The 25,064-nt window shown below is 36.7% G+C and overlaps 1 protein-coding gene across 1 annotated transcript in view; it reads right to left on the reverse strand.

Moving 5' to 3' along the window:
- LOC117326583 overlaps positions 1 to 25,064 on the reverse strand; it is a 102,131-nt gene that overhangs the window by 65,656 nt on the left and 11,411 nt on the right. The window contains exon 2 of the mRNA XM_033883341.1: positions 4,392 to 4,476. The gene's annotated coding sequence lies outside the window, so the exon portion shown is untranslated. The remainder of the gene's footprint in view (positions 1 to 4,391; positions 4,477 to 25,064) is intronic.

Below are 25,064 nucleotides of genomic sequence, written 5' to 3' on the forward strand. Positions count from 1 at the left end.
GCTCTCAATTCTAATCTGATATATATTTATATAGATATACAGATGTATCTTGTAGATCGCTTGAAGATTGCTGTAAGGCCTTAAAACGTTAGCGAAACAAATTGTCGCGTCGCTTCTATTTTTAAATATATAAGTATGTATATACATGTATATATATATATATGTCTTACACGCCTATTAAACATTCAAAATCGCTATAACGAGATCGGAACAGCACGGTTATTAATAAGGAATTCATTGCCAGGAGCGAACCATGCTAAGATATGAATTATTACAAACAGGTAATGACTGTGCTCGTTTCAGTACAGCAATTGCGTTCATGACCTATAAACGCATGTTATATCGCATTAACCACGGTAATTATTCAAACAGCTTTTTGATCGACAATGCGAAGATAAACTATAATATCTTGATATGTTAAAAACGGTTGGTATTTTTAAAGGCTGTATATATTCAACACAGTACAATTACGACTGTTTACGTTATAATGACATTACGTATGTCGACACCTGTAACCTAACATGTTTACGTTATACTGACATTACGTATGTCGACACCTGTAACCTGACATGTTTACGCTATACTGACATTACGTATGTCGACACCGGTAACCTGACATGTTTACGCTATACTGACATTACGTATGTCGACACCGGTAACCTGACATATTTACGCTATACTGACATTACGTATGTCGACACGTGACATGTTTACGTTATAATGACATTACGTATGTCGACACCTGTAACCTGCCATGTTAACGTTATACTGACATTACGTATGTCGACACGTGACATGTTAACGTTATAATGACATTACGTATGTCGACACCTGTAACATGACATATTGACGTTATACTGACATTACGTATGTCGACACCTGTAGCGTGACATGTTTACGTTATACTGACATTACGTATGTCGACACGTGACATGTTTACGTTATAATGACATTACGTATGTCGACACCTGTAACCTGCCATGTTAACGTTATACTGACATTACGTATGTCGACACCTGTAACCTGACATGTTTACGTTATACTGACATTACGTATGTCGACACCTGTAACCTGACATGTTTACGCTATACTGACATTACGTATGTCGACACCTGTAACCTGACATGTTTACGCTATACTGACATTACGTATGTCGACACGTGACATGTTTACGTTATAATGACATTACGTATGTCGACACCTGTAACCTGCCATGTTAACGTTATACTGACATTACGTATGTCGACACCTGTAACCTGACATGTTTACGTTATACTGACATTACGTATGTCGACACCTGTAACCTGACATGTTTACGCTATACTGACATTACGTATGTCGACACCTGTAACCTGACATGTTTACGCTATACTGACATTACGTATGTCGACTCGTGACATGTTTACGTTATAATGACATTACGTATGTCGACACCTGTAACCTGACATATTGACGTTATACTGACATTACGTATGTCGACACCTGTAACTTGCCATGTTAACGTTATACTGACATTACGTATGTCGACACCTGTAACCTGCCATGTTAACGTTATACTGACATTACGTATGTCGACACCTGTAACCTGCCATGTTAACGTTATACTGACATTACGTATGTCGACACCTGTAACCTGACATGTTTACGTTATACTGACATTACGTATGTCGACACATGTAATCTGACATGTTTACGCTATACTGACATTACGTATGTCGACACCGGTAACCTGACATGTTTACGTTATACTGACATTACGTATGTCGACACGTGACATGTTTACGTTATACTGACATTACGTATGTCGACACCTGTAACCTGACATGTTTACGCTATACTGACATTACGTATGTCGACACCTGTAACCTGATATGTTTACGTTATACTGACATTACGTATGTCGACACCTGTAACCTGACATGTTTACGTTATACTGACATTACGTATGTCGACACCTGTAACCTGACATGTTTACGTTATACTGACATTACGTATGTCGACACCTGTAACCTGACATGTTTACGTTATACTGACATTACGTATGTCGACACCTGTAACCTGACATGTTTACGCTATACTGACATTACGTATGTCGACACCTGTAACCTGACATGTTTACGTTATACTGACATTACGTATGTCGACACCTGTAACCTGATATGTTTACGTTATACTGACATTACGTATGTCGACACCTGTAACCTGACATGTTTACGCTATACTGACATTACGTATGTCGACACCTGTAACCTGACATGTTTACGTTATACTGACATTACGTATGTCGACACCTGTAGCGTGACATGTTTACGTTATACTGACATTACGTATGTCGACACCTGTAACCTGACATGTTTACGTTATACTGACATTACGTATGTCGACACCTGTAGCGTGACATGTTTACGTTATACTGACATTACGTATGTCGACACCTGTAACCTGACATGTTTACGCTATACTGACATTACGTATGTCGACACATGTAATCTGACATGTTTACGCTATACTGACATAACGTATGTCGACACGTGACATGTTTACGTTATACTGACATTACGTATGTCGACACATGTAATCTGACATGTTTACGCTATACTGACATTACGTATGTCGACACCGGTAACCTGACATGTTTACGTTATACTGACATTACGTATGTCGACACGTGACATGTTTACGTTATACTGACATTACGTATGTCGACACCTGTAACGTGACATGTTTACGTTATACTGACATTACGTATGTCGACACATGTAATCTGACATGTTTACGCTATACTGACATTACGTATGTCGACACCGGTAACCTGACATGTTTACGTTATACTGACATTACGTATGTCGACACGTGACATGTTTACGTTATACTGACATTACGTATGTCGACACCTGTAACCTGACATGTTTACGCTATACTGACATTACGTATGTCGACACCGGTAACCTGACATGTTTACGCTATACTGACATTACGTATGTCGACACCGGTAACCTGACATGTTTACGTTATAATGGCAATTAGTATGTCAATAAACAGCAGGTAACATATCCAATTCTACCAGTTTTATCATTTCCAGCTTCCCGGGGAGCATACAGCTGCTATTCGGCGCTTACAGCTGGCGCACAGTACGAGTATTTTAAACTTTAAAAGTAGATAGACAAAAGTCGTTCATTTTTTCTTATAATTATATATATATATATCAAGACCGGGGATGGTCCGGCGTTTTCATTAAATATATATTTTCCAAATTTCAAACAATTTATCTGGCAAGCAGTATAATTAATTCAATAATGATTCTACGATGGGTATGCATGTATAGATGCAATCTCTCCCATAGTGCATTGCGCTTTACTTCATATCTATACATATATATATATATATATATATATAAAAAACTATGATTTCTTTGATAACGTGTGTGTTAAATAGTAACCATATATAGAGATTGATAAGAGAAGCATGTACGTACCTACCTCCTCCATCGATCTCCAAGCCAATGATTGTTTGTCGCTAAATCAGAACTAGAGCAAGCCGGCCTGACATGACCCGCTTGGAGCAAGTGATGCATAAAGGATGGTAACACTACGCTTACTCCGAGTAAGATATCTATATATATATAAATATATATACACAGGCTCGCCGCAGTACAGTACAGTGTTACTAACAGGCGGTTAATGTCTATTCGGTCTGATGCTGGAGTTTGATATCAACACGTCTAATATCAGAGTATTTTATCAATAAATTATTAATGGTGTTATCCACGCGATCACTTCAAATAGAGCATAAGTACACATTGCTGTGGATATCTCATATCACGAGATTTTAGGAAAAAAACCAGATACGTCAAACTTCGGTTACAGTATCGGCTAGGCTTTTGACATCTGACTAACCGCAGAGCAGCAGACTCCACATATGGTGTAACCGTGTAAGTGAGGGGGGGGGGAGGGGAGGCGCGGGGGGGGTGGGGGGGGGGGTGGGGGGGGGGGGGTGGGGGGGGGGGGGGGGGGGGTTAAACAGTTTTATCAACGTGACATATATATAGATATATATGCATATCAGGGTATTGATCTTTGTATTTCTTAAATTCTTAAAACACATGACTAATTTTATTATTGTGATCATTTATTGATATTCCTTTTTATTACTGTATAATTTCCTCAGATAACACTCAAAACAGCTGATGCTGAAGCGAGGTCCTTCAACATTGAGTGACAAATCAGTTTAAATTGATTGAACTATGAAATTTCTTTATCTCTGAATTCACGTGGCTATTATTGCTAAGAGATAAGTTTAAATAAATATGTAATGCTTTGTCGCTATATCATTTCCTTAGGAAACATGTCAAAACATTATAGCAGAATTATGAAGTTTTCACTTATACTCACAGTTCGTATATCTTGTCAAAATCTAGCATTCTCCATAAACAAAATAATGGACTTGTCCCTTTCCAAGACGGATATCTTAAAACCTCTGAAAAAATATAATATACATAATTAGAACTTTCTCGCAGATATAATCAGGTTGGATATTGACGAGCAAAAAAACAAATTAAGACCAAACACACAAAGCGTGTTTATTGATTTTCAGATATTTACCCGGCAGCTATGATTTTAGTGTGATATTCGATAGTTTTTAGTCAGACAAAAAAAACATTAAAACTATGATAACATCTTAAATATGATAGATATTAACACGTATCCCGAACTGGTGTCAACATGTGTACACATTTGTCAAACCAACAAATCCATGATGAATTTCTCCTCGCACTCAACAATGACATTCCTTCATCACTCTTATTGCCATTTTCACAGTAAATGGTGTCATGGTCCTTAACTTTTTTCTCCCTTTCGTCAATAAAAGTAGAGTTCCACATGGACTTTGTACAGGAATTTAAATTATTAGGAATAATATGAATATATTTTTTCTATGCTATGACCCGAAAAAAACCCGAAAAAAAAAAAAATTTAAAAAAATTTAAAAAAAAAAAAAATTAAAAAAAAAAAAAAAAGATAACAAAAAACAAGACAGAAATAAATAAAAAAAACGGATTGTTATACTCTTCTCATAATCAACATGGAGTTTACCATTTTGTTTTATCAATAAAAAAAATAATAAGTTTAGGACATTAAACATTTTCTGATGCTAGAAAACAGACTTTTAATACTCTACAATATATATTGTAAAGATTCTGACATATGACCCTGTACGTCTTGAGGTTGGGGTCTGGCGTACAAATCTATGTGAACATATGTAACCGTTTAAACCACCGTCATAATCAGGGGTTGTGTTGCTTCTATATCAGAAACAGAAAATAACATAATTTGTGTTTATGTATTTAAGATGTTGGGGCTCAATGGTACCTCATGTAGGATAATATTGTAACGAATTCCAAAAATTGTTTCCCACAAAACCAGTCACTGTCTTGTAAAATTATCAAGGCTCTCACCATTTTTTTTGCCCTGATCAGTCATGTCAGGTTGAAGGCAACAGTTCAGAATTCATATTTATCCCCCCCCCCCCCCCTTAATTTTCTCTTCTCTTCTCGAGCAGCATCTGCTGATCGGCAATAACCTTGTCTTGTCTTTTTAATTTTAATCTAGACCTCACTTGCTGTCACGATCTTCATGAGGAGAAATAATATATAATCACGGTTAGTGCAGACATCGTAACAATGCAAGTCGGGGTTCCATTAAAATTGTCGGAAGAGAGACACCAGGTGGCGCGATGTCATTTCCTCGGAAACTTGCCGATTAATTTTGAGCAAGAATTCCCGATTCATTCGCTAGCTGGCGAAACGTGTTTGAATAAGGTCAGTGACTATCTCTAAATAAAAATGTCATTTCAGTAAATTTCTAAAAGAAAATGGTAATGAAGCATACACTTCATGGCAACATTCATCATCTTGATTTCAGCTGCAACCAGTTGTATCCTGCCAGGGTGTTATAAGACTCATTAATGACACATCACTGTTTCAAATGCATGTATTGATCGGAATGATGTTCATGCATTCATTATACACACACGGCTAAACGCTGACATTGCGTCACTTATCAATTACCTTGTTTTAACAATAAATGTCAACTTTCCCATTTTCCTACATTATCCTTAATAAACTGCAGCTTGCTGTCCGACGGATACGGTGTAAGAATAGTGCATGCCTCCTAAAATGCATGATCTAAGAGGCGACTAAATTTGGGATATTTAGCTATCTTTCTTTCCAAAAATCCCCCCCCCCCCCCCACAAATTATCTGGCCGAAATATACCTACAATGACCATCCGTCATTGAGAGGCTTCGATGTGTGGGATGTACATGAACAATGTAGACAATATTTTCTGACATTGTACACATGTGTAGAATGTACATATCTAGATTGCAAGCTTGCATTTTACAGTCTACACATCAAAATATCTTATGTAGAACGGCAGCAGGTATGGGCTATCGTACCTCCATGAGTCTTCCAGCGGTAGGCCCAATGGGCCTGCAACGCTTATATGGTATGCACTTGAATAAAATGAACTCCATTCAAGGTCTGTCGGGTAATAAGAAATCCTTCATTAATTTGAACAGAGAAACATATGTGATCTTGAATATATGATACAGGGTTATTTCTTCTTGCAATTTTTGACTTCTTGCTTAACTAGAAGTTAAAAGATTTGAAAGAAAAAATTAACACAGCCTCAGACCTGAAACATGGGTCAATGTGAATGACTTTTAAAAAACTAAATAAAACTTATACCTGACTTAAGAAATAATTAACGATGATTCGTGTATTGTTGCAGGATATACAACGAGGACGAGGATATTTTGCAATTAAATTAATAACGAAGGCCGCAGGCCTGAGTTATTAATTAAAATTGCAAAATATCCGAGTCCGAGTTATACCTGACTGTGGTATAACCTATACCTTAACCTATACCTGACTGTGGTATAACCTATACCTGACTGTGATATAACCTATACCTGACTGTGGTATAACCTATACCTGACTGTGATATAACCTATACCTGACTGTGGTATAACCTATACCTGACTGTGGTATAACCTATACCTGACTGTGATATAACCTATACCTGACTGTGATATAACCTATACCTGACTGTGGTATAACCTATACCTGACTGTGATATAACCTATACCTGACTGTGGTATAACCTATACATGACTGTGATATAACCTATGCCTGATTGCGATATAACCTATATCTGACTGTGGTATAACCTATACCTGACTGTGATATAACCTACACCTGACTGTGATATAACCTATACCTGACTGTGATATAACCTATACCTGACTGTGGTATAACCTATACCTGACTGTGGTATAACTTATACCTGACTGTGATATAACCTATACCTGTCTGTGGTATGACCTATACCTGACTGTGATATAACCTATGCCTGACTGGTATAACCTATACCTGACTGTGATATAACCTATACCTGACTGTGGTATAACCTATACATGACTGTGGTATAACCTATACCTGACTGTGATATAACCTATACCTGACTGTGATATAACCTATACCTGACTGTGATAAAACCTACACCTGACTGTGATATAACCTAAACCTGACTGTGATATAACCTATACCTGTCTGTGGTATGACCTATACCTGACTGTGATATAACCTATGCCTGACTGTGGTATAACCTATACCTGACTGTGATATAACCTATACCTGACTGTGGTATAACCTATACATGACTGTGGTATAACCTATGCCTGATTGCGATATAACCTATATCTGACTGTGGTATAACCTATACCTGACTGTGATATAACCTACACCTGACTGTGATATAACCTATACCTGACTGTGATATAACCTATACCTGACTATTGTATAACCTATACCTGACTGTGGTATAACTTATACCTGACTGTGATATAACCTATACCTGACTGTGGTATAACCTATACCTGACTGTGATATAACCTATACCTGACTGTGATGTAACCTATACCTGACTGTGGTATAACCTATACCTGACTGTGATATAACCTATACCTGACTGTGATATAACCTATACCTGACTGTGATATAACCTATACCTGACTGTGATATAACCTATACCTGACTGTGATATAACCTATACCTGACTGTGATATAACCTATACCTGACTGTGATATAACCTATACCTGACTGTGGTATAACCTATACCTGACTGTGATATAACATATACCTGACTGTGGTATAACCTATACCTGACTGTGATGTAACCTATACCTGACTGTGATATAACCTATACCTGACTGTGGTATAACCTATACCTGACTGTGGTATAACCTATACCTGACCGTGATATAACCTATACCTGACTGTGGTGTAACCTATACCTGACTGTGGTATAACCTATACCTGACTGTGTTATAACCTATACATAACTGTGATATAACCTATACCTGACTGTGGTATAACCTATACCTGACTGTGATGTAACCTATACCTGACTGTGATGTAACCTATACCTGACTGTGATGTAACCTTTACCTGACTGTGACATAACCTATACCTGACTGTGATATAACCTATACCTGACTGTGGTATAACCTATACCTGACTGTGACATAAACTATACCTGACTGTGGTATAACCTATACCTGACTGTGATATAACCTATACCTGACTGTGGTATAACCTATACCTGACTGTGGTATAACCTATACCTGACTGTGGTATAACCTATACCTGACTGTGATATAACATATACCTGACTGTGATATAACATATACCTGACTGTGGTATAACCTATACCTGACTGTGATATAACCTATACCTGACTGTGATATAACCTATACCTGACTGTGGTATCACCTATACCTGACTGTGGTATAACCTATACCTGACTGTGGTATAACCTATACCTGACTGTGATATAACCTATACCTGACTGTGGTATAACCTATACCTGACTGTGATATAACCTATACCTGACTGTGATATAACCTAAACCTGACTGTGGTATAACCTATACCTGACTGTGGTATAACCTATACCTGACTGTGATATAACCTATACCTGACTGTGATATAACCTATACCTGACTGTGATATAACCTATACCTGACTGTGGTATAACCTATACCTGACTGTGGTATAACCTATACCTGACTGTGGTATAACCTATACCTGACTGTGATATAACCTATACCTGACTGTGATATAACCTATACCTGTCTGTGGTATAACATATACCTGACTGTGATATAACCTATACCTGACTGTGGTATAACCTATACCTTAACCTATACCTGACTGTGATATAACCTATACCTGACTGTGATATAACCTATACCTGACTGTGGTATAACATATACCTGACTGTGATATAACCTATACCTGACTGTGGTATAACCTATACCTTAACCTATACCTGACTGTGATATAACCTATACCTGACTGTGATATAACCTATACCTGACTGTGGTATAACCTATACCTGACTGTGGTATAACCTATACCTTAACCTATACCTGACTGTGGTATAACCTATACCTGACTGTGGTATCACCTATACCTGACTGTGGTATAACCTATACCTGACTGTGGTATAACCTATACCTGACTGTGATATAACCTATACCTGACTGTGGTATAACCTATACCTGACTGTGATATAACCTATACCTGACTGTGATATAACCTAAACCTGACTGTGGTATAACCTATACCTGACTGTGGTATAACCTATACCTGACTGTGATATAACCTATACCTGACTGTGATATAACCTATACCTGACTGTGATATAACCTATACCTGACTGTGGTATAACCTATACCTGACTGTGGTATAACCTATACCTGACTGTGGTATAACCTATACCTGACTGTGATATAACCTATACCTGACTGTGATATAACCTATACCTGTCTGTGGTATAACATATACCTGACTGTGATATAACCTATACCTGACTGTGGTATAACCTATACCTTATCCTATACCTGACTGTGATATAACCTATACCTGACTGTGATATAACCTATACCTGACTGTGGTATAACATATACCTGACTGTGATATAACCTATACCTGACTGTGGTATAACCTATACCTTAACCTATACCTGACTGTGATATAACCTATACCTGACTGTGATATAACCTATACCTGACTGTGGTATAACCTATACCTGACTGTGGTATAACCTATACCTTAACCTATACCTGACTGTGGTATAACCTATACCTGACTGTGGTATAACCTATACCTGACTGTGGTATAACATATACCTGACTGTGATATAACCTATACCTGACTGTGGTATAACCTATACCTGACCGTGATATAACCTATGCCTGACTGTGGTATAACCTATACCTGACTGTGGTATAACCTATACCTCACTGTGATATAACCTATGCCTGACTGTGGTATAACCTATACCTGACTGTGGTATAACCTATACCTCACTGTGATATAACCTATACCTGACTGTGGTATAACCTATACCTGACTGTGATATAACCTACATGTACACCTGACTGTGATATAACCTACATGTACACCTGACTGTGGTATAACCTATACCTGACTGTGATGTAACCTATACCTGACTGTGGTATAACCTATACCTGACTGTGGTATAACCTATACCTGACTGTAATATTACCTATACTCGACTGTGATATAACCTATATCTGACTGTGGTATAACCTATACCTGACTGTGATATAACCTATACCTGACCGTGATATAACCTATACCTGACTGTGGTATAACCTATATCTGACTGTGATATAACCTATACCTGACTGTGATATAACCTATACCTGACTGTGGTATAACCTATACCTGACTGTGGTATAACCTATACCTGACTGTGATATAACCTATACTCGACTGTGATATAACCTATACCTGACCGTGATATAACCTATACCTGACTGTGATATAACCTATATCTGACTGTGATATAACCTATACCTGACTGTGATATAACCTATACCTGACTGTGATATAACATATACCTGACTGTGATATAACCTATACCTGTCTGTGGTATGACCTATACCTGACTGTGGTATAACCTATACCTGACTGTGATATAACATATACCTGACTGTGATATAACATATACCTGACTGTGGTATAACCTATACCTGACTGTGATATAACCTATACCTGTCTGTGGTATGACCTATACCTGACTGTGGTATAACCTATACCTGACTATGGTATAACCTATACCTGACTGTGATATAACCTATACCTGACTGTGATATAACCTATACCTGACTGTGATATAACCTATACTTGACTGTGATATAACCTATACCTGACTGTGGTATAACCTATACCTGACTGTGGTATAACCTATACCTGACTGTGATATAACCTATACCTGACTGTGGTATAACCTATAACTCACTGTGGTATAACCTATACCTGACTGTGATATAACCTATACCTGACTGTGATATAACCTATACCTGACTGTGATATAACCTATACCTGACTGTGGTATAACCTATACCTGACTGTGGTATAACCTATACCTGACTGTGATATAACCTATACCTGACTGTGGTATAACCTATAACTCACTGTGGTATAACCTATACCTGACTGTGATATAACCTATACCTGACTGTGGTATAACCTATACCTGACTGTGATATAACCTATACCTGACCGTGATATAACCTATACCTGACTGTGATATAACCTATACCTGACTGTGATATATAAGCAAAACCACCCATATGTGTTGATCTGTCGAGTCGGATCGCCCGAGTTTCTTGCGCGGAGGAAAATATCACGAGTGTGCGGAGCACACGAGTGATATTTTTCCTCCGCGCAAGAAACGAGGGCGATCCGACTCGACAGATCAACACATATGGGTGGTTTTGCTTTTATCACATACCTTTATTAATTACAACTTTCCTTAATTATGGAATCCATTTGCGGTTTCAAGTGGCGTCACATCACTATGTATTATTTTCTTTTTCAATGAAGAAAAAAAATCGTCATATCGTCAACTCGTCATCATTATAGTTCGTCAACTGATTAAAAGTGTAGGCCTAGTTGACAGATCTAGGCAGTTTACACTTGATCAATATTTTTGTACTGATATTAACTCCCTTCTGTTTTCAAACTGAAAATGTAAAGGAAAATCACAGCACTAATTGATGCGAAATCATTTATTTTCAATCAGATATATTTTAATAAATTCTCCCAACTGTCAGTGAAAGTGTTCGGCATTTAATTATGATTTAAAATACAACATCGTTTACTTCAAGCAGCAAACTTTACAAATACTGTTTAATTTAATTTGATTTAGCATTAGTTAAGCATGGATATAGTAAAATAATCAAATTAAACCTATATATCGATGGCATCAAACACATTCTCCATACCTAGACATATAGCTGATGGGCTGTCGTTGAGCGACTACGTCACAGCGCGTGCAATTCATTCACAAAAACAAGTGACATGTCACACCGAGTCATCGTCAGTGATTCGTAGGATTCTACGATATTTCCTAGGAGGAGATATAACTTGAGAGGAAGAATGGGAAGATATTTGAAAGGAAATGTTAAATGTGCCGCCAGTAATATTTGCCCCAGAAAACATTCCCGTGGCAAGATTTTGACAATCTTCAGATGACCTTGGCATTGGATTTTTAACTGGTTCGACCGCGTTTTCATAACTGGATATTTCTCTTTGCCACTTCACTACGAGAAATTGTCGATCGGACAGACTTTGTTGACAAAGGTGTTTCGGGAACATTTTGTAGAAGTTCGCACATTTCTCGTTGCTGCTGCATGGATGCCACTGCATAATATTATTCACACTGTTGACATTTTTATGACCACTCAACTGCATGATTGTTGTCGGTGCTACGCCAGAATGCAAAAGTTTTGTGCACAGAGTTTTTCGGAGGGATTGGTTGGTCTTTTTTCCAACAAGGCCGGCATTGTTTGCCATGGTTTTCATCATATCAGAAAGCTTATTTTTCCCCATTGGCTGATTTTTAAACCAACGTTTACCGTTCTCGTTGTGATTGACAGCAAGATAAAAGGGATATTCTGCAGTGTTCATTTCGTGTGGCCTGTGTTTCGCGTAAAGTTTAAATGATTTGATTGGACATCTGGATGAATTCTCGGGATTTACAAAAAGTTTTGGATTAAATGACCTCTGGTGAGTTGAATTGCCTCCACGAGTTTTTGTTGATCTTTCATTAAATTCCAAATATTCTTGGCCGTTTTCGTCAGTTTTCAGTTCAAGATCCCCCCATTTTAATTGCCTGTTTTCGTCGCACACCCTGAACCCCAACAATTTTGTATTATGATACCACACAGTGTTGAGTAGAGACTACGGATTTTCTTTTACTCATTATATAATCACGCAAGTCTGTTATCCCTAATGTGAATGAACGCTCGGGAGCAGTTGTAGATACATGATCAGACGGTGTTGTCATTGTTTGGGGGACGGGCGTTGGTGGGGGGACAGGCATAACTTGGAGAGAAGACGCAGGTAATGAGGGGTTAGCTGTTTGTACGGGCTGCTGTGAAGGAACAATGTGATTTTCTTCGTCTTTTACAAACCCTTCCTCGTTATCCACTTCATCAAATATAATATCATGAAGAATTTCAAAGTTAACGTCCGAAAGTTCCATGTTGTGATGATAGACTATGAGCTGTCAAACAGACTATAGCAGACGACAGAAATGTCGGGAGGACAATATTTATTTAAGAGAAATAAACGTACATTTAAAATATTCAAGTAATTGATTTTTATTTGTAATTAAATGCATTTATTTTTAAAAAAAATGTTTTTATAATTTTTAATCAATGTTGTAAGATACAGCGTCACTTTATTTCTTCCAATGAACTTTCTATTTTTAGTTTCATGGAAAAGGGAATTCCCCTTAAAAGTAGTTCCGGCTAGTATGGTGATACAACATCTTGTATCACACATGTGTGATACAAACCGACAGAAAACATCCACCGAAATTTGTTGTATCACTATTGTAAGATTACATAGGTATGTGATAAAACCTATACCTGACCGTGATATAACCTATACCTGACTGTGGTATAACCTATACCTGTCTGTGGTATGACCTATACCTGACTGTGGTATAACCTATACCTGACTGTGGTATAACCTCTACCTGACCGTGATATAACCTATACCTGACTGTGATATAACCTATACCTGACTGTGATATAACCTATACCTGACTGTGATATAGCCTATACCTGACTGTGGTATAACCTATACCTGACTGTGATATAACCTATACCTGACTGTGGTATAACCTATACCTGACTGTGATATAACCTATACCTGACTGTGGTATAACCTATACCTGACTGTGGTATAACCTATACCTGACTGTGATATAACCTATACCTGACTGTGATATAACCTATACCTGACTGTGGTATAGCCTATACCTGACTTTAACCTATGTCTTAATGCATGTAATATGAACGGTCTCTGTCCCTGAGCTGATGGAGCATGCTTCTGTGGCTCAGGAAGTAAAACCGTGGCTTATCACGCCGGAAACCCAGGTTCGATTCCTGTCAGGGCATTTGGCTATGGTCTTTCACATATGTATGTTTTCTTGTTTAAGGCTGTTATATTGAACTTCCTTTACTTCATCGACACTTCCTCTCTTGTTACCCCTTCTTATTTTACCTTTAAATTCGCCCAAAACTGACCACTCCTACCCAAGGCCACCCTCATCGGGACACTCCTTACTTCTTCCCCTAATACAAGCGAAATCGGAAACTTTGAGTTTTTAAGTTTTCAAGTCGTTTCCGTCTATTAAAATTCCTTTCCAATGTAGTCATATAACGTAACTGACCACAACCTGACCAGTACGTAAACACAGCTGTGTATACCAATTGTCCGAGTGTATACCCAGTGTCCGTATACATCGATCGTTCGTCAGTGGTCAACGGTCGCGTCACCTGACCTTCAACTCTCTAGATGACCGTTAATAAACAACCGACATAGCGGTCAGTGTGTACACATTTCCAATATGTCTGTACCTGATACTGTAATTTATAATAGAAAATGAAATTAACTCCTTTGATAGTTACTATGGTTATATCATTAATTTGTTTGTTTACTAGGTTAAAATTATCTCGGTGCAGTCCGTGTATGATGCTGATAGGTGGGGTATGATTTAGCGACTTGACCCTGGATTGCCCAGCGTTATCATTCATATGGAGTATATGGATAAGAGTTTGTCGTCACCAAGGGACGTTGACTAAATTGGACAGTGACCCTTGGTGCATTCGTAACTTTCTGCTGGACAGATGTCTTAAGAAGTTATTGATATACTAGTACACATAGATGTTGTCTTTCAATTTGACCTGCACGTGACGCCGGCCACATTTTTACGCAATATACATCACTTCCGGTGGCACTGTACATTTGCTTTTATTAACATTTCATTATTTATAAAGGTTTTGGTGGTAAATGAGGTCGCATGCTACAAATGTACAATTCACAGCCATTCGGTCATAGTAGGAATACCGGTAATGGTGTATCATGTTTAAACAAACAAAAATTTGATCGTCAGTCGAAATCGTTTAAATTCACCAAGATTAAATGAATATTACATGTAACTTCTTAAATCACATTTAAGAGCAATACCATACATTTTCAATGATAAGCGTATTTTTCTATGTATAACCAAAGATAATACTTTTTTTTTATTCTTTTTTTATTTATTTATTTATTTATTTTTTTTTTTTTTTGACGTGGATTACAACTACTTCAATTTTCTTTGAGAACATTACATCACTTCCTTACAAAAGAGCTGTATCTTAGTTATTCCACTTACTGGTTTATTTCTGTAATGAAATTTTGGCCTTTCTGTGAAACATAGAAGCAAATTTTTAGACCCAGTTTTTGTAATTCAAAATTGCTACTGAGGTCACATCATTCTGATTATACTGATGTTTTATTTCCTATGTAATTTTATCATCTCTTGCTAATATAAAGATGGTAATATTAATGGCATTAGTGTATCAGTTCTATGTAATCTGCCATAGATATCGTTCACTAAGGTACATGTATCGTGTAAGTATTTTTTGAATTCACGAACGTTTCAAGAGTGTAGGCAAAGCAGAATACCTCGATAATTTGATAAAACTAACAAATACGGAAAAGATATTTTATTGTTATACTTAACGCATTGAACATTCTTACAACACTTCCCGGCGACGGTCTGAAATGACCCACTAAAATAACTCATGGACATATTTCTGGATAATAAGCCCCATTTTAAATCAGGGGTAACTTCCGGACATGAACGATAAAGAAATTAATATGTCCATTTTCATTAACTGTTATTTGTGAAAAACGGTAGTTTTTAGGAAGTCCAGATTATTCCCTTCGCCTATAATAGTATAGCCTAATTCGGATGACGTCTAACAGCGCGACCTGTGGACGACTAATTGTAGACGGGGTCACTATCACACTTCCGGTAAAACCGGAAGTACGTCAGGCGTAGCTGATATACATGTAACAGTAGTCTAAATCTACATTTGATTATATCCACGTGTTTCACACGTTATGTCGCCTCATTGTTCAACCTTTTAAAATGACAAATGTACAACAGGATAAAAAATAGCCAAGGAAATAGCAAAAGCTGTAAAAAAATTTACAACTTTTTTTTTTATAATTATAGCAATGTAACATAATTATTTAATTGGAAATGGAGATTGGGAAAATCCGGACATTTTACTGATACGCAGAGATTATTGATTATATTGGGTTAACAACAATTTCCAAAAGATTCGTCATTAGCATTTCACCGGCAAGAGGTTTTGGTTTGGTTTATTTTGTTTAACGTCCTATTAATAGCCAGGGTCATTTAAGGACGTGCCAGGTTTTGGAGGTGGAAGAAAGCCGGAGTACCCGGAGAAAAAAACCCCGGCCTACGGTCAGTAACAGGCAAATGCCCAACGTAGGTTTCGAACTCGCAACCCAGAGGTGGAGGGCTAGTGATAATGTGTCGGCACACGTTATCCACTCGCCAATGCACAAAGCTTAAAGGGGAAACATCACAGATAACAGGTTCTGGCTCAATTGAAATTCAACATTGTAGTATCAAATGATCAGCAGCCCACAATGGAAACGACATAATGTCTACCAGAAAAAAAAATCAACATTAAACAACAAGCGAGCGACTTGTGAGATGTGAGACGATGGATAAAATATGCAGTTTGCAGAGAATTTTTTTTTTTAAATCTTAGTGCAGCAAACGTCTTTTTGTAAAGTCAATTTCAACATTTGACCATCAAACATTTATTTACTGCGCCAATATATGGATAACTTATGTCTGATAGCTGGGGCACATGTCCGCGACATGTAGTTAGACCCTGTCTCCACGAAGTTTACGATAACCGAGTGTTCTAATACGATGGCGGTTGTATCTTTCAAGGTAACGTTGAACCAGCAACAACATGTTAAAGATACAACTATGGTGGCTGATGTCTGCCATGCGGCGCCATAACGCTAATTATCGGGGGCGAAAAGACGAAGATTATCGTTCTGTCAGGGCGCCAGAACGAAACAACGAAATGGCAGAAATCAGCCACCATATTCAACAGATATAGAAAAATTTGAAATTATTCTGGACAATCATTGGGGAAAATGCCAACAAACAATTCATCTATATTTGGAGACAAACGGACATTTTAAATACACCAGTGTATTAAATATTGTAAATATTTCAAAATTAATTGCTATGGATACAAAGGCTTGCAGCCTGCATCCATTGTTTATTTTATTAAATTTGCGGTGCTATCGTATAAATCATATATGTCGGTGTATGGCGAAAATATCAAATATTGATTTTACTTCCGGGACGTAATTAAAATGATAAATAATCGGCTGAAGTGTTTATTTTGTAGAGACGGCCGCCATCTTAGGAACTCAATTGAGATTTAATTGCGTTTTCATAATGTGTATACCGGACCTATTTGGTAAAACTGTTACGAACACATTGCCTGCCTTTGGCTTATTTAAGCTCATTTAATGATCGAAATAACAAATTCTAAAGGACCACCGAGACTTCTATACTTCTGTCAGTACCAGCAGGCCCTATCGCGTCCTACTTATGTAACGTCTCAATAACAATATAGATGTAGACTTCATAGTTTGTTCCGCGCCAAGTGTTGCAGACGTTTATGTTTTTTGCTGTTGTTAGGAAAGCCTCTTTGCGTATCAATCGATATTTTCTACACGTATCGTCATTAACAGTCAATGAATGTCACCTAAGAAATCAGAGAAAGAGGGAGGTTTAAAGGCATATGGCCTTGATATACTGGTTCATGTAAGATTAGTTGTGATGCATTTCAACCCAAAACATGTGGCTTTCGTAGGCAGGTTTTTTTTTGTTTTTTTTTTGTTTTTTGTTTTTGTTTTTGTATACTTGAGGCATTTAGGACAGATTTACATGGTGGATTTTCAATAAAGGTTTCTGTTATACAAATGGTCTCTATAGACAGGTTTCTGTTATACAAATGGTCTCTATAGACAGGTTTCTGTTATACAAATGGTCTCTTTAGACAGGTTTCTGTTATACAAATGACCTCTATAGACAGGTTTCTGTTATACAAATGGTCTCTTTAGACAGGTTTACGTTATACAAATGGTCTCTATAGACAGGTTTATGTTATACAAATGGTCTCTATAGACAGGTTTATGTTATACTAATGGTCTCTATAGACAGGTTTATGTTATACTAATTGTCTCTATAGACAGGTTTATGTTATACAAATGGTCTCTATAGACAGGTTTATGTTATACTGATTGTCTCTATAGACAGGTTTATGTTATACAAATGGCCTCTATAGACAGGTTTATGTTATACAAATGGTCTCTATAGACAGGCTTATGTTATACTAATGGTCTCTATAGACAGGTTTATGTTATACTAATTGTCTCTATAGACAGGTTTATGCTATACAAATGGTCTCTATAGACAGGTTTATGTTATACTGATTGTCTCTATAGACAGGTTTATGTTATACAAATGATCTCTATAAACAGGTTTATGTTAAACAAATGGTCTATATACACATTTTAATATTCTACTAATGGTCTCTATAAACAGGTTTATGTTATACAAATGGTCTCTATAGACAGGTTTATGTTATACAAATGGTCTCTATAGACAGATTTATGTTATACAAATGGTCTTTATAGACAGGTTTATGTTATACTAATGGTCTCTATAGACAGGTTTATGTTATACTAATGGTCTCTATAGACAGGTTAATGTTATACTAATGGTCTCTATAGGCAGGTTTATGTTATACAAATGGTATCTATAGACAGGTTTATGTTATACTAATTGTCTCTATAGACAGGTTTATGTTATACTAATGGTGTCTATAGACAGGTTTATGTTTTACTAATGGTCTCTATAGACAGGTTGATGTTATACAAATGGTCTCTATGGACAGGTTTATGTTATACAAATGGTCTCTATAGACAAGTTTATGTTTTTACAAATGGTCTCTATAGTTAGGTTTATGTTATACTAATGGTCTCTATAGACAGGTTTATGTTATACAAATGGTCTCTATAGACAGGTTTATGTTATACAAATGGTCTCTATAGACAGGTTTATGTTATACAAATGGTCTCTATAGACAGGTTTATGTTATACAAATGGTCTCTATAGACAGGTTTATGTTATACAAATGGTCTCTATAGACAGGTTTATGTTATACAAATGGTCTCTATAGACAGGTTTATGTTATACTAATGGTCTCTATAGACAGGTTTATGTTATACAAATGGTCTCTATAGACAGGTTTATGTTATACAAATGGTCTCTATAGACAGGTTTATGTTATACTAATGGTCTCTATAGACAGGTTTATGTTATACAAATGGTCTCTATAGACAGGTTTATGTTATACTAATGGTCTCTATAGACAGGTTTATGTTATATAAATTGTCTCTATAGACTTGTTTATGTTATACTAATGGTCTCTATAGACAGGTTTATGTTATACCAATGGCCTCTATAGACATGTTTATGTTATACAAATGGTCTCTATAGACAGATTTATGTTATACTAATGGTCTCTATAGACAGGTTTCTGTTATACAAATGGTCTCTATAGCCAAGTTTATGTTATACTAATGGTCTCTATAACCAGGTTTATGTTATACAAATGGTCTCTATAGACAGGTTTATGATATACTAATGACATTTATAGACATGTTTATGTTATACTAATGGTCTCTATAGACATGTTTATGTTATACAAATGGTCTCTATAGACAGGTTTATGTTTTTACAAATGGTCTCTATAGACAGGTTTATGTTATACTAATGACCTCTATAGACAGGTTTATGTTATACTAATGGTCTCACCTAGCCGACCACGTTTATTTTCCCCGGGTACTCCGGTTCCTTCCCCAGTAAGACTCGCGCGCTACCATCCAGACCAACAAGAGTGATTACTACAAGTTAATATAACTTATTTCGAGAATGTTGTAAATTTTACAGTTTTTGATAATCTGATGTCACAATTTTTTAATGACCTAATTGACCTAATTATTATTTGTTACAATTAATCAAATTAAAATTACAATTCTCAAATAATGATACAATTATTTCTAGGAACTGCCATATCTTTTATCGGCCAACCTCCTCGACATCACACTTACATGTAGAAGATTTACATTTGGCGATAACTACCGTATTCGCTTATGTTTAGTATTGTTTAACGTCCTAAGAATGGCATCCTCTGTGTGTTAGCTGCGTGCTGAAAGCGCCAAACAGGGGTCAACTTTATAGTGCTATCTCACTGAAGCAAACTGTGGAAGACAGTCAGAATGACATCTCTCTCGGTCACATTATACCGACACTGGGCGAACTCGTCCCACTCCAAAATTGTCGAGTGTTAAGCATGATTAATAAGTACGAATTTGATAGACTCTTGTATGTATCGGACAGGGGATTGAACCCAAAGCATTACCCATAGGGGCGAACGCTCAACCAAAGACCAAAATGTCAAGAGATATATTAGGAAGAAGACATATGTTTAATGTTTTAATGCAATGGGTGTAACGGGTAAAATTCTTACCGATGGATAGTCTATTTAAACTGCTCATATTAATAGCTAGTATCTTAATGTGTCATTGTATTGTTATACGCATGATGAATACATTGTTGTTTTGAATGTAGAAAGAAGGTTTTTCTTGTAATTCATGTTTGATGGTTTCCAAATCATATCACGCACCAAACAATAGCAAGTACCACTGTTTTTATAAACGTTTAAGCATTCATTGTGTTTCTGTTGATTGAATTAGACAGATAGTTTTGCAAGTGCTAGTAATATTTAAGACAAAGGTAATTTCTTAATTCGGGCATTCGAACCACCTGGCCTCGACTTCAGTAACTTTCATTAACGGATCGACAGTTGCAGATTATTCACGAGCGCAGCCTAGTGGAGAGAAATGATACTAAGGCAGGTAATCCAGTCTATTGGATTCAGTAGTCTCGTTCGACTAGACTCTTTTGCGCATGCTATACGCTATAGACTGATTCCCTCCCTTAGTTATGTAGTCTCCGCCAGGGCTGCGCTACGGTCACAAAGCGCGGATAGTAGTTTATGTTTTTTCATTCGTTGATTTTTATATCTGATGACGCAACTAATTTCATAATAAATGGAAAACCCAATGTACACGATTTGGTTTGTTTTTGTTTCACGTCCTATTAACATACATGGTCATTTAAGGACGTGCCAGGTTTTGGAGGTGGAGGAAAGCCGGAGTTCCCGGAGAAAAAGCAGCGGCCTACGGTCAGTACCTGGCAACTGCCTCAAATAGGTTTTGAACTCGTAACCCAGAGGTGGAGGGTTAGTGATAAAGTGTAGCGACATCTTAACCACTCGGCCACCGCGGACCCCCTCAATATACACGAAGCGGTTGTTTTCAGCATCAAAAGTACATATGAGCTTTAGCTGATAAAAGAAAGGAGACGGTCCAAGTTTCACTTTTTAAAATGCCTTCAGACAAAGAGTGAAGAATGTTATTAAGGGAATAACGTTAGCGCTTTTAACGCGAAGGTGACCGTCTCCAAGATATCACAACAGTTCACACACAACTAATGCGGCCAATCAGTTGTTTGGAACCAATTTCTTAAAGTAAATGTGCTTCTGAAGTTTGTATTTCCTTGATAAAATTAACACATGAAATAGGTATTTCCTTTATTCGAGAAAAATTAAAAAGATCTGAAATTTTGAAATATATATATACACTACAGTACTGAAAAGGGAATGACATAAGTTACAGGTGCAAAGAGGCGGGAATTCCCCAGGCGGGGATTCACCCGTCCAATGACCACTCCCAGGGTTACTGTTTTCGAGTACTTGTTTGCACTTATTTGCCATTAAACCTATCCAATATTCCGCAATAACATCATTTTTCAGAAAGCGAAAACGTTCAACTTTAATTTGATATAAGTTTTACTTCATTTAAACTTCAAATGAGCGATTGTGGAGCTGGACTCACTGGTAATAACATAAAGTAAAATAATTAGCTGTGTGAGACCTAAGATAGGCAATTAAGACGCACAATGAGTACTGACGCAAGGGGAGGTAACTGAGGAGGGTATCAGTCTCGCGTAGCAACACAGAGAACGAGTAGTTACCAAGCCGCAGGTTGTGAGTGACTAATGGACAGAGCCGTCTGAATCCTGTGACGTCAGTGACTGGGCTACAGGTTAATAGGCCAAGACCAGTTTGACCTAGTTGGTACATATGATACGTCTGGAGTAACTGTAGAGGGATTGCTGCTTGGTTTACACCGTGTTAAAGAAGGCAGACGAATTAGGTTGTGGCATTATCTACGCATTAGTTCAGACAAAGTGAATACCTAGGTTCAAGAAGAAAGGTGTATTTACAATAAGATATTATTTTCAACCAGTGCAAATATATTACTGAAGAAGGCTAATTTAGATGTTATTTAGAAAGCGGTTTAAGATTTTTTTTCTTTCTTTCTTTTCTTTCTTTCTTTCTTTCTTTCTTTCTTTCTTTCTTTCTTCCTTCTTTTGACATGATTTGATGTTTAAATTAAATTATGGTATGCATTTCGCATTCATGGGGAGTAAATATTCCAACAGTCTATAGTAAGAAAACTTCAAAATATATAATACAGCTTGTTCTGACGTCATGATGTTATTATGCAATTGCGTCAATGATATTTTTAGTGCATTTTGTGACCCCATCCATGTCTACGATTGAGCACGTTTTAGTTCAGGAATAAAATATATCCATGTCCCAATGTTCACAAAGAGTCTTTTAAGGAACATTTGACGAAAAAAAGACTTCAAATGTTCTTTTTTCAATTTCATAGGCGAATGATTCAGCTTGTAGCGTTCGTATCGTGCTAAATTCAAGAATTTTTATATTTGTTACATCAATCTTATATGAAACAGAAAGTGCGATGTATCATTTATACAAATTGTTTTACGGTGTAATGCTATCACTTTAAAACATGATCCAATGAAATATCGAAATTGAAAAACTTGCATCATCAATGCTAGAATATTTTTACATCGACCAATCAGAAAATAACTTTCCATTCGGCGCATTGAAATCTGTATTTTATTTGTTTTGGATGGAAATGAAGCACTAGTGGAATATGTCTTTGTTTTACAGCATATGTTTGATTACATTGTGTTTCATAAATAATTACACATTTTATACCATGTTACACTTCTATAAAACAACAACAACAACAACAACAACAAAAACAAACAAACTTAACTGATAATAATATAAAACGGTAAGATCTTGTTGAGGACCAAAACAAAAATGGCGCAGACTTGTTATCAAGAGTAACATCATTTTGATAAATGTATGGTGTTTAGGTAACGATAAGGACTGCTGCACTGGGAAGCATATTTTTATCTTTTTTACCGTGAAAGAAAATGAAAAATCAATGGTCCTAATTAGGATAGCATAAATACATTACTTGTATGACAGTTTGTTTGTTCCATATTGGCCAAATATTTCAAAATGAACGGTATTAGTAATAGACTTTTCATGAGCGATATTGCAGTCCTATTCGCCTTTTCGTTCCCGAAAATACAATCATGGGTAGTTACCCTGAAAGCTATATTTCTATGATGCCTAAATACATATAGTGTAAACGAGCTTACACACTTAATATAGACTTTTCTGTACCACTAGTATTTAAACTGTAAAACAGATGATGAATTTGAGAATATAACTGTATGAGTAGACAGTTGGCTCCCCCTATCTCTAGAATATTGAAATTATAATTGAAATTGAGCTTTATGATTTTGGTCCCTAGAATATGTCTGAGTTTCAAGCTTGTGGCAGATAATCTATTATTAGAATTTAGCTTGGCAATTCTTACAAAAAACAAAAACAAAAAAAAAAACAAACAAACAAATGAGGGTCTGGTGGCCAATCTACTGTATGAGTGCCGTATTGTTTTGGTGGTTCTAAAGCTAAAGATGACGAAATAAACCAGAAAAATAATGTCTTTCCACCAAGGAGCATTAGAGCAGAGGTAATTTGAAATTGATGTTTTGTTGGTTCAAATCCCACTGTGCTTTCTCTGCTGTACATTAGCTCAATGCTTATAAAAAATTCAACTCTAAACGTGGGAACGGCTTTTCCAAACTCGGTAATTGGTGTCGTTTGGGGCAAAACACACAGTCATAAGTTGAGAGAATTATGCATATTAGATTCCATATAAAGGTTTATATAAGGCTATATTTATGTTTTTTGTAAGATTTCAACTGAACAAGTCAGGAAATTAAAAAAAAAAAAAAAAAAAAAAGCAACATTTATATAAAATTTCGACTGAACCGAAAACGGAATTAAAATTAAAGACATATTATCGAAGATATGGCGTAGTTCTGCCTAGTGATGCCTGGTTTCCGGTTTCCAACACCTTTTGCTTGTTAGTTTCCAGCACGGTGACCGGACAGTGGTCTGCCTAGACTATCAAATCATAACGGGTTACTATACAGAATCGTCTATCATTTTCTCTCATACCGCTAACAAGCCGCCTGTCAA

The sequence above is a fragment of the Pecten maximus genome, chromosome 4, assembly GCF_902652985.1.
Source record: "Pecten maximus chromosome 4, xPecMax1.1, whole genome shotgun sequence".
NCBI classification, from domain to species: Eukaryota; Metazoa; Mollusca; class Bivalvia; order Pectinida; family Pectinidae; genus Pecten; species Pecten maximus.